This window comes from Tursiops truncatus, chromosome 3 (assembly GCF_011762595.2).
Source record: "Tursiops truncatus isolate mTurTru1 chromosome 3, mTurTru1.mat.Y, whole genome shotgun sequence".
Taxonomy (NCBI): domain Eukaryota; kingdom Metazoa; phylum Chordata; class Mammalia; order Artiodactyla; family Delphinidae; genus Tursiops; species Tursiops truncatus.
The window spans coordinates 144,957,037-144,970,931 of NC_047036.1; the positions used below are offsets into that span (position 1 = coordinate 144,957,037).

Here is a 13,895-nt window from a genome sequence, read left to right on the forward strand (position 1 = left end):
TAGTTTGAAAGTTACATTTTATATGCAGTTCTATTAGTGGCTACTTAGGTATTCTATCATACATATTTAACTTAATAAAATCTTAGTATCTTTACAGTCCTTCTGAAAAATAAAGGATTTTAGAAGATACTTCCACTTCCTTCTTAAATATTATACTATAATTGTGTAGTATGTCAGTTTTGCCTTTTTTGATAATTCCACAAATTAGACATTATTATTGTTTTAAGCAGCTGGTACTTGTTTATATGATTTTACCAATAAAAGTTCATCAACGGGGGCTTCCCTGGTGGCGCAGTGGTTGAGAATCTGCCTGCCAATGCAGGGGACACGGGTTCGAGCCCTGGTCTGGGAAGATCCCACATGCCGCAGAGCAACTGGGCCCGTGAGCCACAACTACTGAGCCTGCGCGTCTAGAGCCTGTGCTCCGCAACAAGAGAGGCTGCGACAGTGAGAGGCCCGTGCACCGCGATGAAGAGTGGCCCCCGCTCGCTGCAACTAGAGAAAGCCCCAGTGCAGCAACGAAGACCCAACGCAGCCAAAAATAAATAAATAAATAAATAAAATTAAAAAAAAAAAAAAGTTCATCAACACTACTATACTGTAAACTTAAAAGTGGTTAAAGTGGTAAATTTCATGTTATTTTTTTTATCACAGTGAAAAAAAAGGTATCATTTCTCCTGTCATCTTTGACCATCCATATTTGTTTTTCTTCTACTTGAAGTAAATCGTTTATTATTAATGGTAGGAAATTTACTGGTAGAGTTGCTAAAGTCTCTCTGATTTTATTCTGAAACTTGGAATGGGGTTTCCCTGGATATAGAGTTCTAGCTCTTTTGTTCATTGTGATCAGCTGTTAAGGTTAGCTGTCAGTCTTACTGTTGTTCCTTTATAGGCATTCTGTTTTTTTCTCCCTGGCAGCCTTTAAGATCATCTCTTTGTCTTTGGTATTCTGCATTTCTCTATGTTGTACTTAAGAATGAGTTTGTTTATATAGCTAGAAGTTAGTTCTCCTGGATCTGGAGTTTGGTATTTGCAATACCAATTCTATAAAATTTCTCATTCATCATTCTTTTTAATTTTTGCATTTTCCCCTTATATTCTATGATCTCTCTGAAATGTCAGTTAGTGTATGTTAGACCTCATATTCTCCATGTCTCATAAACTCTCATATTTTCTATCTTTTGTTTTTTGGGGTTCATTCTGGCTAATTTCTTTCAACCTATTTTCCAGCTTACCGATTTCCCTCTTAACTGCATCTAATATGCTGTTTGATTCATTGAATGAGATTTTTTATTTTAATCATTATATTATTCATTTTCAGAAATTCTATTGAGTTCTTATTCAAATATAACTTTTTAACTTTTTTTTGTTTCTTGATCGTATTTTCAAACATCCTTTCTATATTTTGAAGCACATTAAATATGAGATTTTATATTCTTTGCTGGATAACTCCAATAGGGGGATTCTTTGTGAGGCTGATTCTGCTGTTTCTGTTTTGGGTGACCTTGAGTCCTTGTGCATTTTGTTGTTATTATTATTTTTTAAAGCTTATTTCCCTTTCAACTTTATCAGTTCTTGTGTATTTTTAGTCTTGAATTAAAGTTTTTTATTTTCTTCCAGAGAAAATCAGAATTTCCTTCCATTGTTCACCTGGGGGTCACTAACAACCAGAGACCTCTTTAAGTTAAAATTTCTGTTTGTCAATCCAAGTGAGGCACATGAATTTGGAGAAAACAAAAACAAACAAGATCACAAACAAACAAAATCCAGGTGAGGACTGGCTTGTGGTTAAGAAATCTCAGTGGAGATGTGTTTTCCTTCTTCACCCAGCACCAAGTTTTCTTTCATGCAGTAGATTTATTTCTCACCTTCCTTTATAGGAAGGTATAACAATTTGGGATATCAGCTTACTGCAAGGGTCACCAATATGCAGGCCCCAGGATTGATCTCATTCTTTCTCTTCCCCAACCAGTTAACTTCAGTAGTTGTGGCATGCGGGCTTCAGGAGTTGTGGCTTGCAGGCCCCAGTAGTTGTGGCTCGCGGGCTCTAGAGCGCAGGCTCAGTAGTCGTGTGCGTGGACTTAGTTGCTCCACGGCATGTGGGATCTTCCCGGACCAGGGCTCAAACCTGTGTCCCCTGCATTGGCAGGTGGATTCTTAACCACTGTGCCACCAGGGAAGCCCTGGGAGTCATTTTTATTGAGAGGTTTTCTAGGGCACTGTGTCTACCACAATGTCAGAAGTAGAAGTCTTTAAATTTCACTGCAGCCAGAATGATCTTTCCACATTTCAGGTCAGACTGAGGTGCTCACCTTCTTAAAATCCTCTTAATTTCTTCTCATTGCTCTTAGGATGAAGGCAAAACTTCACGTGACCTGCGAGGGTCCCGTCCTGGCTGCCCGCCAGCCTCTTTTCACCCGGCTTACCCAGTCTCTCCACTCCGGATTCAGGGGCCTTCATTCAGTCCCTCTGACCCACTCGGCTCCCTTCTGCTGCAGGGCCTGTGTGCTTGCTGACCTGTGGATGGAATGCCCTTTCTTCTCCTTTTCTCCTAGTTCTTTCTTATTCTCCTTTCCTGGGTCACCTGAAGCATCACTCCCTCAGAGAACCTATCCCTGTATTTTCTGGCTAGGTCAAACCTCTTTAAATTCTCATTGCCCATGTATTTTGTCTTTCAAGTATGTATCACAAATAAATATTTGTTGAGCACCTATTATACATCAATTACTGTGCTCTCAAGGAATTTGGAAAGAGAAATAAAAATTGACACCCAAATACATATCATAGCTGCCATTTTACATATTTGGGGGTTGATTTTTGTTTCTTCTTATAAATTCCTTGATAGCACAATGATTGGTGCATAGTAGGTGATCAACAAATATTTATTATCAACTATTTTTATAGTTGAAGTAACTATCTAATGGAAACCTTAAACACAACTGCTCAAGCCAAGTAAAAGTGTCCTTCTCCTAGACTTTAGAGAGTCCATTATTTTTTAGTTTTCCCTTCCCTCGTCCCTCATGGCTTGCTCTCTGTGTTTGGTTTTAAACCAGGTACGCACAACTGGGTCATTAAGGTCTGGTGACTGAAATGCAGCCCTGGGTTTTAAAGCTCACCTCTGGATCAGGACCCCTCTTCTGTGATCAACATTTCCTCTTCTGATATGATTTAATGTGATAATCTGGTGCCTCCTCCATTGTAATACATGTTAGAAGGTGGCCTCTCCCAAACCCCAGAAACCAGTAGAGAGCCTGTTGAGGGCCCTGCCCGGGAGCTTTGGTCTGCTACACACACTGCATGTCCTGCTTCTCTGAACCTGGAACTGTGCCATTTTCCATTTTAGGGGTATCCATGGGGCAGGAGGAATGTGTGCCTTGTAACTAATTCACAGGTCATCCGAGGCCTGGAAATCTAATTTCCCTCTGAGCATACAGCTGCTGAAAGGCCTGTAACTCAGCATTTATTCTTCCTTACATTAAGCATCAACACATTGTATACCTGTCCCAGGTACACTGAGCCCTAAAACTTGGTCCTTCTTTTTAAGCCCTTGACTTGATAATGAAAGTTTCTAAAAGTGTCGTTGAAGTATTTGTCTAGTGGTCAAGGTTTTGGTTTGCATTAGCAATCAAGTGTTTACCCGACAAATATTTATTGAGTAGCCACTGGACCACTCTGCTAAGCACTGGAAATATGACAATGAATCAGAGAGACTCAAGCCTAGTCATGGGATTTTTAGTCTAGGTGGGAAGGGAGTCATTAAGCAGGTAGTCGTGTGGGCGCATATGAAATTAAGAGAGATGTGTGTGTGAGATGCCTTGAGAGCATGTAACAAGGAGATCATATCTCATCATGAAGTCAGGGAGGTGTCCTGGAGGAAGTGCCATCTGTGACCTGAGTGATGAGTAAGAGTTGGCAGGTAAAGAGGAGGAGGGTGTAACTGGTGAAAAGAAAGCTGGAGGGAGGTCCCTGAGACAGTAGAGAACTTGACTCAGTTGAGCTGTGGAAAGGCAGAAGTGACTGGAATTCAGTGATGGAGGGATGAGAGTAGCAGTAGATTGCCTGGAGGGACAGGAAGAGACAGATCTTGACGATCCTTGAAGGTCAGGCCGTGGCATTTAGACAATATCCTGAGGGAAATTGGGAGCTATACTGACTCTTTTTTTTTTTTTTTTAAGTGTAGTTGATTTACAATATTGTGTTGTTTTCAGGTGTATAGCAAAGTGATTCAGTTATACATATATATATCTGTATTCTTTTTCAGTTCTTTTCCGTTAATTATAAGATATTGAATATAGTTCCCTGTGCTATACAGTAAAAAAAAAAAAAAAAGGGATTATGAACAAGTGAATGGTATGATAACATTTGTGTTTTTAAATTGGTCCCTCTGGCCAATGTGTAGAAAATGGATTGAAAGGAAGTAAGAGTGAAAGAAGGGAGATGGTTCAGAAACCTCTACTGGTGAGAGGTGACGGGGACTTGGATGAAGATGGTGCCGATGAGGATGAAGGATGGTAAATGGCTTTGGTGACTGTAGTTAACAGTACTGTATCATGTACTGGAAAGTTGCTAACAGAGTATATCTTAGAAGTTCTCAACACACACACATGCACACACATGACTGTAATTTTGTGAGGTGATGGATGTGTTAACCAGCCTTATTGTGGCAATGCTTCTGCCACATATACTTGTATCACAGTATCACGTTGTACACCTTAAACTTACACAGTATCATATGTCAATTATATCTCAATAAAGCTGGAAAAAAATGGTTTGGGGGGGTGGAATTAATGGGGCTTGATGACTGAATGACCCTCAGGCTCTTCAAGATCCACCCCTACTTACCCCAGGCTCTGGCTTGGGCAGCTATGAGGCCGTGTCATGTTGGGGAGCTCTGCAGAGTGAGCAGGGTTGCCCTTGGATGATTGTCATACCCCATGCTGACTCTTTGACAATAGAAGCCAATTAGGAATCCTGGAGGTTTCCCTCAATGATAATGTGTCTCCTTAGAGATGAGTGACCCGGTGCCCAGAGTGATGTGACCTCCTAAAGGTGACAATACACAATGGTGCTGACATCTGTTCTAGAATTCAGTCCAGGGACACAGACCACTGGTCTTTCTGCCACACTGCCCTCTCCTGGCAACTTCTCTGGCCCTCAGCCATCCTACCACTCAACTGACGATTCCAGTAATGCAAACCTCACCGTGTTTGGACTCGACACTTCCTCAGGTGTTCCCAGATTTCAAAACAAAGAGTTTTACTGCACATGCATTTTTCAAACCAGCACCATTAGTAAAGAAACTGTTAAAAATTCTATTTAATTCTACACACCAAATGTCAAGGCTCTCAGTGGAACAAGATCATGTAGCCCGGGGTTACTTATACTTCTCGGAAAACCACAGACTGAAAGGGCACAGTTTAGATGGTTTTGGCATGACCACCGTTTAGAGTAACACTAACTTGACATTTCTTAGGCAAGTGTTTCTCTAGAGGCAGTCCATGCCAAGAACCAGGAAGTAGGTGAGAAATCAGCATCTTGATTCAATGATTGTAGAGGGAAAACTGCCACCAGTTGTATGGCCTTGAGCTAGACCTCCTGGCTCCAGCTCTAGTTCCTATGATGAGAATGAGAGAGTTCAGGAAAGACCCTGGGGGAAAGGATTGTTGTAGAAAGGAACTGGAGGCCAAGAAACATTCACTCCCCACCCCCACCCCCCCAAAAGAGTAGAAAGATCTTTTTAAAATTAAAGGCAGTATTTACTTGTTATAAAATCAGAATATAATATAAAAGTGTATAAGGGGACTGTTGACACAATCCCTTTTCTAAGAGGTAATGAAATGATCAATTTAATGTACAGATTTTACAAAGTGTGTATGTGTGTGCACATGTGTGTAATTATTCTGCAACTTAATTTTTTTCTGTTATGATGTAGAGAATATTATGCTTAGTAAAATAAGTAAGAGAAAGACAAATACTGTATGTTATCACTTACATGTAGAATCTAAAAAATAATATGAATGAATGTATTTGCAAAACAGGAGCAGACTTACAGATAGAGAAAATGAACTTGTGGTTACCAAAGGGGAGAGGGAAGGGGGGGAGGGGCAAATTAGGGGTATGAGATTAACAGGTACAGCTACTGTATATAAAATAGATAAGAAGCAAGGATATACTGTATAGCACAGAGAATTATACCCATTGTCTTGTAATAACCTTTAATGGAGTATAATCTGCAAAAATACTGGACATTATGCCATACACCTGAAACTAACATGATATTGTAAATCAACTACACTTCAATAAACTTTAAAAAAAGATACCAAGGACACCTCCCAGGTCATTAAAAAACTAAAGGAAGAAATGGTAAGAGAAGCAGTCAAGACATAGTTTCTTTTTAGTACCTAAACTTTTTAGACCAACTTGGCCTGAAGAGAAAGAGCTGGAAGGACTTTGCTGAGTATTAGCTTCTCTTTCAAGTAGATGATGTAATCCGTCTTTTTCTCTATATGTCTTGAAACTGTGGAAGTGTGTGTGTGTGTGTGTGTGTGTGTGTGTGTGTGTGTGTGTATGTGTTTCTATCCTTAGGAACATTGTTTTGGGAACACTCAATTTCTAATTATATTGAGGGAAAAGACCCTGAATACCATTTTTCATGCTAATGGAGAAATTTACCTAAGTGCAGACTTAGGCAACTTAGTTCTTCCTGCCAAATTACATAAAGGTTGCAGCTCCTCTCGGTAGAATGAAGGATGGCACAGGGCATACATCACACTCTATTCATAACTTAGCTTTTGCCTGCATTTCATTACCTACTTACTATTAATTTATTGTACAGGGTTGCCATATTTTAAAAGTAAAGTGAATGTTTTAGATGGATTGTTTTTCTTTCATTTTGTCCATATTGTTAACTTCTATTTTTTTTTTTAATTTAAGCTGTTTACACTTCTACCTGAGGCAGTTTTTCTTCAGTGATTGCATTAATTTTTGTGCATTCATTCTAGACATTATTCAAAACAGGATACCCCACACTTTGAGTTTGCCTTTTTTTCCCTCTCATCTACAAATCTTTCTTCCCTGGGGTGATTTACAGGAAGAAGACTGTTTAGTGAAACTTCTTTGCAGTTTGCCCTAAGGGGCAATCCACCTCAAATGTCAGATTCTGGAGAAGTAGCAGCTCAAGTAGAAATAATTTTGTCAATGACAAAAGGATTGGCACCAGGAACTGGGCTGAGCCCTGCCTGTGGACTGCTGGTAGTATTCAGTTCAATCAAGTCTTCATGAAATACTCTCTGGCCACCAGAGCTGCTTGCCAGTTCACACTGGCAACTTTGTAGTTATCCTAGCCCTTTCTTATATAGTTCCTTTCTAATAGGGTACAACTTTACTCTTTCTCTTCTGAGAATAACTCCTTACATTTCAACTTTGTTACCCTTCAAATGAAATTTTCTCTGGCCGCTGTTGAGCTGGGCAGCTCACTCCAGGCTCATTGCACCAAAATTCCATGTCTTAATCTGCAATTTCTGATTCATTTCAGGTCCATAGCATAGACCTTGGTGGTGGGAAAGGGGGTGGCGATGGTGATGATGACCACGTGGGGAAGAGCGGAACCAGAGAGGGGACCCTCTCTTTCATAATCCCTTTCCAGCCCTATTGCTTTGATTTAAATGTGCCTGCTGAGTGCACTGAAGGGTTTCTTTCTATAAGCAGGAACGATAAATGCAAGGATGATTTTCAGACAGACTCAGCTGGTTTGCCTACAGTTATTCTTTATCCCAAATGGTAGGGATGTGGAGAGAGAGAGACAGAGACAAGAGATAGGAAGAGACACAGAGAGACACACAGACAGACAGAGACAGAGAGGTAATAGAGAGGTAGGTAGGTTCTGGTCTTAGACTGCTGTGAATTTTCCAGAATAATTACTCTTCTGCAACCATGAATGGCTTAATGGTTCTCTTTGTAAAGTCACTAATTTACACCTCCTGTAATAGAGCGAATTATTGGCTCAGGGGTAGGAATACCAGCCAAGTAACCGTGGATTTAGAGCCTGAACAAAAAAAGGTGAGAGCTAGCCATCTCACTTCCCTACACAGTTGCAGGATATCATCCCAGGGGCAAATGATGCTTTCCTATCCACCTGACTTCTTCCGGTCCCAGGGATCTGCTCGCTCTTTGCTCTGTTCCAGGAGGCAGTATTGTTTAGTGGTTGAAGGAGTGAAATTTGCAGCCAGACAACTCCTCGGCTCAAATCCTGACTGTGCCATTTACTAGCTGGGTGAACTTGTGCGGTTAGCATAGTGCCTGGTGCATATAGTAAATGCTTAATAAGTAGCAGCTGTTAACAGTATTAGTCGTCTTAGTGGTAAAAGTTATGATAAAAACTAAAGGTGGCAGAGCTGAAGATGACTATTAATAGCATCCTCACGATGTTGTTTAGGTACCGTTAGCATTAGCTGAACTTCTATGAGTTCTGTGGGTTCCTAAGACATTTCTGTACATCCACATTGAAGGTGCTGAAGTTCATTCATTTAATAATTTATCATTTGTTGATGCGTTTGCTTAAAACTCACTTTTGATGTTCCGTGCCTCTTGCTAGACGTGGGGATATTATGACAAAATAGCCTTGATCTCTGCCTGCACGGAGCTTATCCTCCAGTGGAGAAGACAGGCAAGTAAGTGGTGATGATAAAGAATGAAGTATTCTAACAGGGAAGCCTCAGTCATTGTGACAGTCTGCATTAAATGCTGTGTGCAGTGCATATCATTCATCTAAGGAAATGCACTGGGTAAGTGGCCTCCCTTCTACAGTATTCCTCATGTCCTGGCATCGCTGGGCACACAAAAGTATCTTGACTTGTATGGCAAGGTAACAAAGTGGTGTGGTGAGATCTCATTATTTAAGTAATTTTGCTCAGTTCCGTATAAGATCATGGAGACATTTAAAATAGAATTTTCATTTTTAAAAGCTTCCAGTGAATCTGGTCTTGCTCCCAGGCACTTGTGAAATGAGTCAGGTGTGTGTCTTGCCAAGAGCAAATTGAGGCAAAAGATGTGACCAGGTAAGGGAGACAGAGGCAAGCCAGGCCCAGGTCTAATCCTGGGGGCCTTTCCAGGACTTCTGGGAGGAAGGAGGGAGGCCGGGGACAGGCTGTGGTGGTGGCATGGGAGGGGGGCGAGGTGCTGAGGGCTGAGAGGGACCTTCAGGTAGGTGGCTAACTGAGGTCAGTGTCAGCGGGGCCCCTGCTCCTTCCTCTCAGCTTCCATTCCCCTTGTTCACGCCTCTTTAATTTTTTTTCTTTTCTCATAGGTAAGACGTAGATAATAAGAGCCTCTATCAAATGAGCTAATCCGTGTGAGGAACTGAGCACAGTGCCTGAACCTTAGGAATCACTCAGCAATAATATTAAACTTTTATTGTTCAGCTTTTCTCGCTACCCGGCAATATATGATTTACCTGTGGGTTTGCCTCCTGACTTCTTGGGGCTGGGGACTGGGTCCTGCTCCCGTCTCCCTCCACTGCAGTGCCTGGCACACAGTGGGTGCTCTATAAATGGCAGTTGTGTTTATGAAGTGGCTGACTTCTTTCTCCTAAGACTTTAGAAAGCCGAAAGGAGCGGATCCAGAAGAAACCAGTGCTACCGTATAACAATAGCTAATGGTTATTGAGTGTTAACTCTGCACCAGGCACTGTGCTAATCGCTTTACGTGCATTATTTTAATGTAGGACAACTGTGTGGGGCTAGGACCATTTTACTAGTGAGAAAACTGAGCCTTCTAGAGCTGAAGAAACTTAGCCAAGATCACCGAGCTGACAAGGGTCACAGCAGGGTTTGGAAAGCGACACAGTCTCACTTAAATGTCTATGTTGCCTCCAAGAGGTGGGTAGGAAATCAGGAGGATTCCTGGGAAGGTGGCTCGGGGAGCTGGACGTCGCCGAGGTATGAGGTATAGAAGTGTAAAGAGGCCGGTACTCAGGAAACACTCCACCCTGGATTCTCAGGTGAATCTTCCTCCTGGCTTTCTGCAGCCCGAGGTTGCCTTGGTGCGATTCTGCTTCCCTGCGCTGCTGGCCTGAGGTGGGCGTCTCTGTCTTCGGCTGAGGCTTTCTGTACCTGCACAGAGAAGGTGGTGCAAGGCATTGTACACTCCATGTGGGGCCCCAGTTGCATTTAGTGAGTGCGCAGCTGTGCACAGCGTCTCCTTAATGAATCACATGCCAGCCGAGCACTGCTGTATTTATCCCAGCCCCGGGAGCTGAGTGCCTGCCGTGGTTGGGCTTGCATGCCCCAGAACAGCGCCTCGCAGGGTGTTCCAGTTTTTCTTGTGGTCAGGGCCTTTGGGCCCTTCAATAATTCGTCCCCTGGCGGAATCAGCTGGTTTCTAGGTGCTCTGAAGCCAGAAAAAATGTTTCCCTCCTGAAGCTATATACAGAGAACAAGTGTTAAAGAAGGACCTTGAAACCACATCTGCTGTGCCCTTGACTTCAAGGCCACATTTAAAGCCTTGCAGATAGACAAGACATTATTTTTCTTTCCTCCTTATGCTTCTCAGGGGAGGTCCCATGGTGCTGAATGCCCCGCTCACCCACCCCCACCGCCATCAGTTTATTTCTTCCACATAATCTAAAGGCTTTATGTATTTTTCTTCCTTAGTCACTCCTTCTAAGAAATATTCCTTTTATTTACGTACACTCAGATCAGAGAGTTTGCCAGTATGATCACTTCTGTGCTTAGGAATCAACAACAAGAATTACTGATATTTACTTAACACTTGTTAAGTGCCAGCCATAGTACTAAGCACTTGAGATGCACGATCTCATTTTTTTCACCTTAAAATAACCCTTCGAATGAGCATTATATCTCTGTTTTATCCACAAGGAAGGTAAGATTCGGAGATGTAATTTGTCTGAGGCCAAACAGCCAGTCTATGGAGGAGTCTAGCTAGACAGCAAAGCTCTTTACACTAGTTTTTTGCTTCCTTTCTTCTTCCCAACTGTAGTCATTTTCTTCAACTGTTCTTCCCATTCCCAGCAAATAAAATCCCAGGCTTAAAAATTCACACACACACACACACACACACACACACACACACAATTGATAAGACTGCAACGATTTTGCTTAATGATGTAGTCAACTGTAAGACGCAAGCCATTTCCCCAACAGAATTGTTTTTACCCTCTATAAAACTTCAGCAGGTATAGAATGTATTTCCTTCCCTTGACTAGAGTGTGGTGTTAAGGTACTTAACTTGTGACATGAATAGCAGGGAGCAGCTTGGATTCCCAGGGAGGCAGGTACCCCAGTCTTGGCTTCATAAGATCTGTGTCACCTGTGCTGTGCTGTTAGGTTCTCAGAGCATAGAAGGAAAAGAATGCTGAGTTCCGGGTCTAGCTATGCCACTGGTGCAGTCTGTGACCTAGAGCGAATCACATGTCTTGCTGGTAGAAATTAAATTCAGTTTCCTAAGTTTAATTTGAGTGGAAAGCCTCGACTTGATTTTACCGCCTAAAAGTCTCTTTTCCTTCCTGCCTCGGTCAAATAACCTTTAAAAGATGGTAATGAAGCTGAGTCACCTCCGCACTCAGGCCCTCAGTCTCTTCATCTGTACAATAGGAAGCATGGACCCAGTGCTCACTGGCGTTCCCAGCAGTTCTTGGTTTAGAACCCCAGGGAGCTGCAGGAACAAGCCCGTCTCACCCTGCAGAGCTCTGACTGGACAGAAGTTTTCAACGAATCCAACCAGGGCTAGTCTAAGCAAAAAAAAAAAAAAAGGGAGTTTATTGGAGGGATATTTGTGCAGCTTATAAAATCCAAGAAGAGTTAAATAACCAGACTCAGGGATGTAAGGAACCAGGGTAGCCTCAAAGATCTCTTCAGCAGGAGTTCATGAACTTTCCTCCTGGAGCACTGCCTTAAGATGACTCCCAACAAAGCCCATTTCTGTGTTTCTCTGTTAAGAATGATGAATTCCAGGGAGGGAGCTGCCATGGGACTATTCAGTTATGGGAGATGGGCTGGGGGTGGGGGGCGCTAGGGTCACCAGCAGGAGAAAGCTGCTGGAGACCATTTTTGTTGGCAGTACCAGTGGTTCCCAAGAAGAGGACCTGGTGGGATCCCCTCCGCCCACCCCGCAAGCCACACACACATACGGCCACAAATATACAAATAAGTACACCTTACAGAGAAAGTCCATGCATGGTAAATAATGATGTAAGTAATGATGAGCTCACCATGGGCAGCCACGTCTGGCTGTTAATTGTGGGAGGGAGACACCATAGACCAGGAACAGGAATTACGATGTCGCTTATTAGATGTTTTCAGGCGGCTGTGGCTAGAGGAAAGAGCAAGGGATTTCAAGGCAAAAGCCTTGGGGGATGGACCGTCCATTAGCTTAGCTTTGGGCACAGAGAAAAGCTCACAGCACCATCTCACAGGGAAAGCATCACCACTTTGAATTCAGACCCTCCCTTCCTCCCTGCCAGACCTGGTCTCATCTTTTCCACTTGGATGGGATTTGGGCAAGTCTCAACCTGTTGAGAGTTTTGTATGTCTTTATCGGTGTAATACTCCAACAATTAACAACAACAAGACAATGGCTAGCATTTACCAGGGCCCAGTGTGTTCCAAGCACGTCACATGTGAGCTGGGCTCCTCATAATCCCTGGACACAGTGCTGTGACAGCCTGCATTTGCAGGTGAGGAACTGAGGCTTACAGGAATTAAGAGAGGTGGTAAAGCATTGAGCACAGTGGTCTACGAAATGATTGAGAGGGAGGCTTAGGAGCCGATGGCCAGGTTTGAATTCTGGCTCCAACACTTACTGGTGCGGAGTCCCTGGGCTTAAGTCACCAACCTATAAAATGGTGATAAGGATGGGGCCCCTTACCATGGTGTGGTGATGAGGGTATGTGAGTTAATAATACAGACAGTGCCTGGGGCAGAGTGATCCTCTGTGATGTTTGCTGTTATTTATAAGGTCTTCAGTTAGTACTGGGCAGAGTGGAGATTGGAACCCAGGCTGACTCTAAAACACATCGTCTGTGGCAGAACATCTCTGTGTTCAGGACTGAGTGGTGTAGGAGAGGGGAGAAGGGAAGAAGAGAAGGAGGAATGGGACAGGTGGGGACAGAGAAGGAGAGAAGCCTTAGGACTCCTGGCTCCTCTCACAGCCTTGTCTCTATGACCTTGAAGTAGATACCCAGAAAGTCAGCAGCAGTTTCCGGATCCCTGTAGTGGATTGAAACATCTGGCATTGACTTCCCCTTAAGCTTCTTACTTCAGGAGGCTTTAGGAAGGGGCCACCTAGGAAAAAAGAGAAGGAGACACAGAGAGTGACTGAGACAGAAGAAAGAGAGATGAAGTCAAAGAGAGAGAGAATGGCAGAGGGACACCTAGAGACTGACAGAGAGACAAAGTGAGTGATACTCAGGAGAAGAAGAACAGAGAGACGCACACTTAAAGACAGAGAAAAGAGGTAGGAGAGAAGCAGGAAGAAAAGAGGGGCGAGAGCATGGGTGGGGGATTGAGTGGAGACAGCGCTGAGGTGGCCGTGATGGACCGCTCGACCGGTGATTGATGGAGCAAATAAACCCCTTAAGTGTGTCGGCGTTTTATCTGGGGAAAGCACCTTCACGGCAGCTGGCAGCTCAGTGGTGTCTGGCTGTGTAGGGCTGTGACAGGAGACCCTCTATCTGAATGGGAGACAGAAGCACCCTTCTCTGTGTTTCACCCAGAATGCCAAAGATTAGGCTGCAGAATTTTCACCCGTTGGCAATAAAAGCTTGTTTGGAGAGGCCTTGGGGTGAACGACACTCCAAGGCTGGGCCACGAGGGCACTGAGACTCAGGGGCCTGGAGACTGATTTTATGCAAGGGGATGGTTTCTATAAAAAGTCACATG

General features: G+C 43.2%; 1 protein-coding gene across 2 annotated transcripts in view; it reads left to right on the top strand.

The window, feature by feature from the left end:
- The window catches only part of DOCK2 (dedicator of cytokinesis 2), a 409,609-nt gene that overhangs the window by 88,086 nt on the left and 307,628 nt on the right, over positions 1–13,895 (top strand). The window lies entirely within an intron of this gene.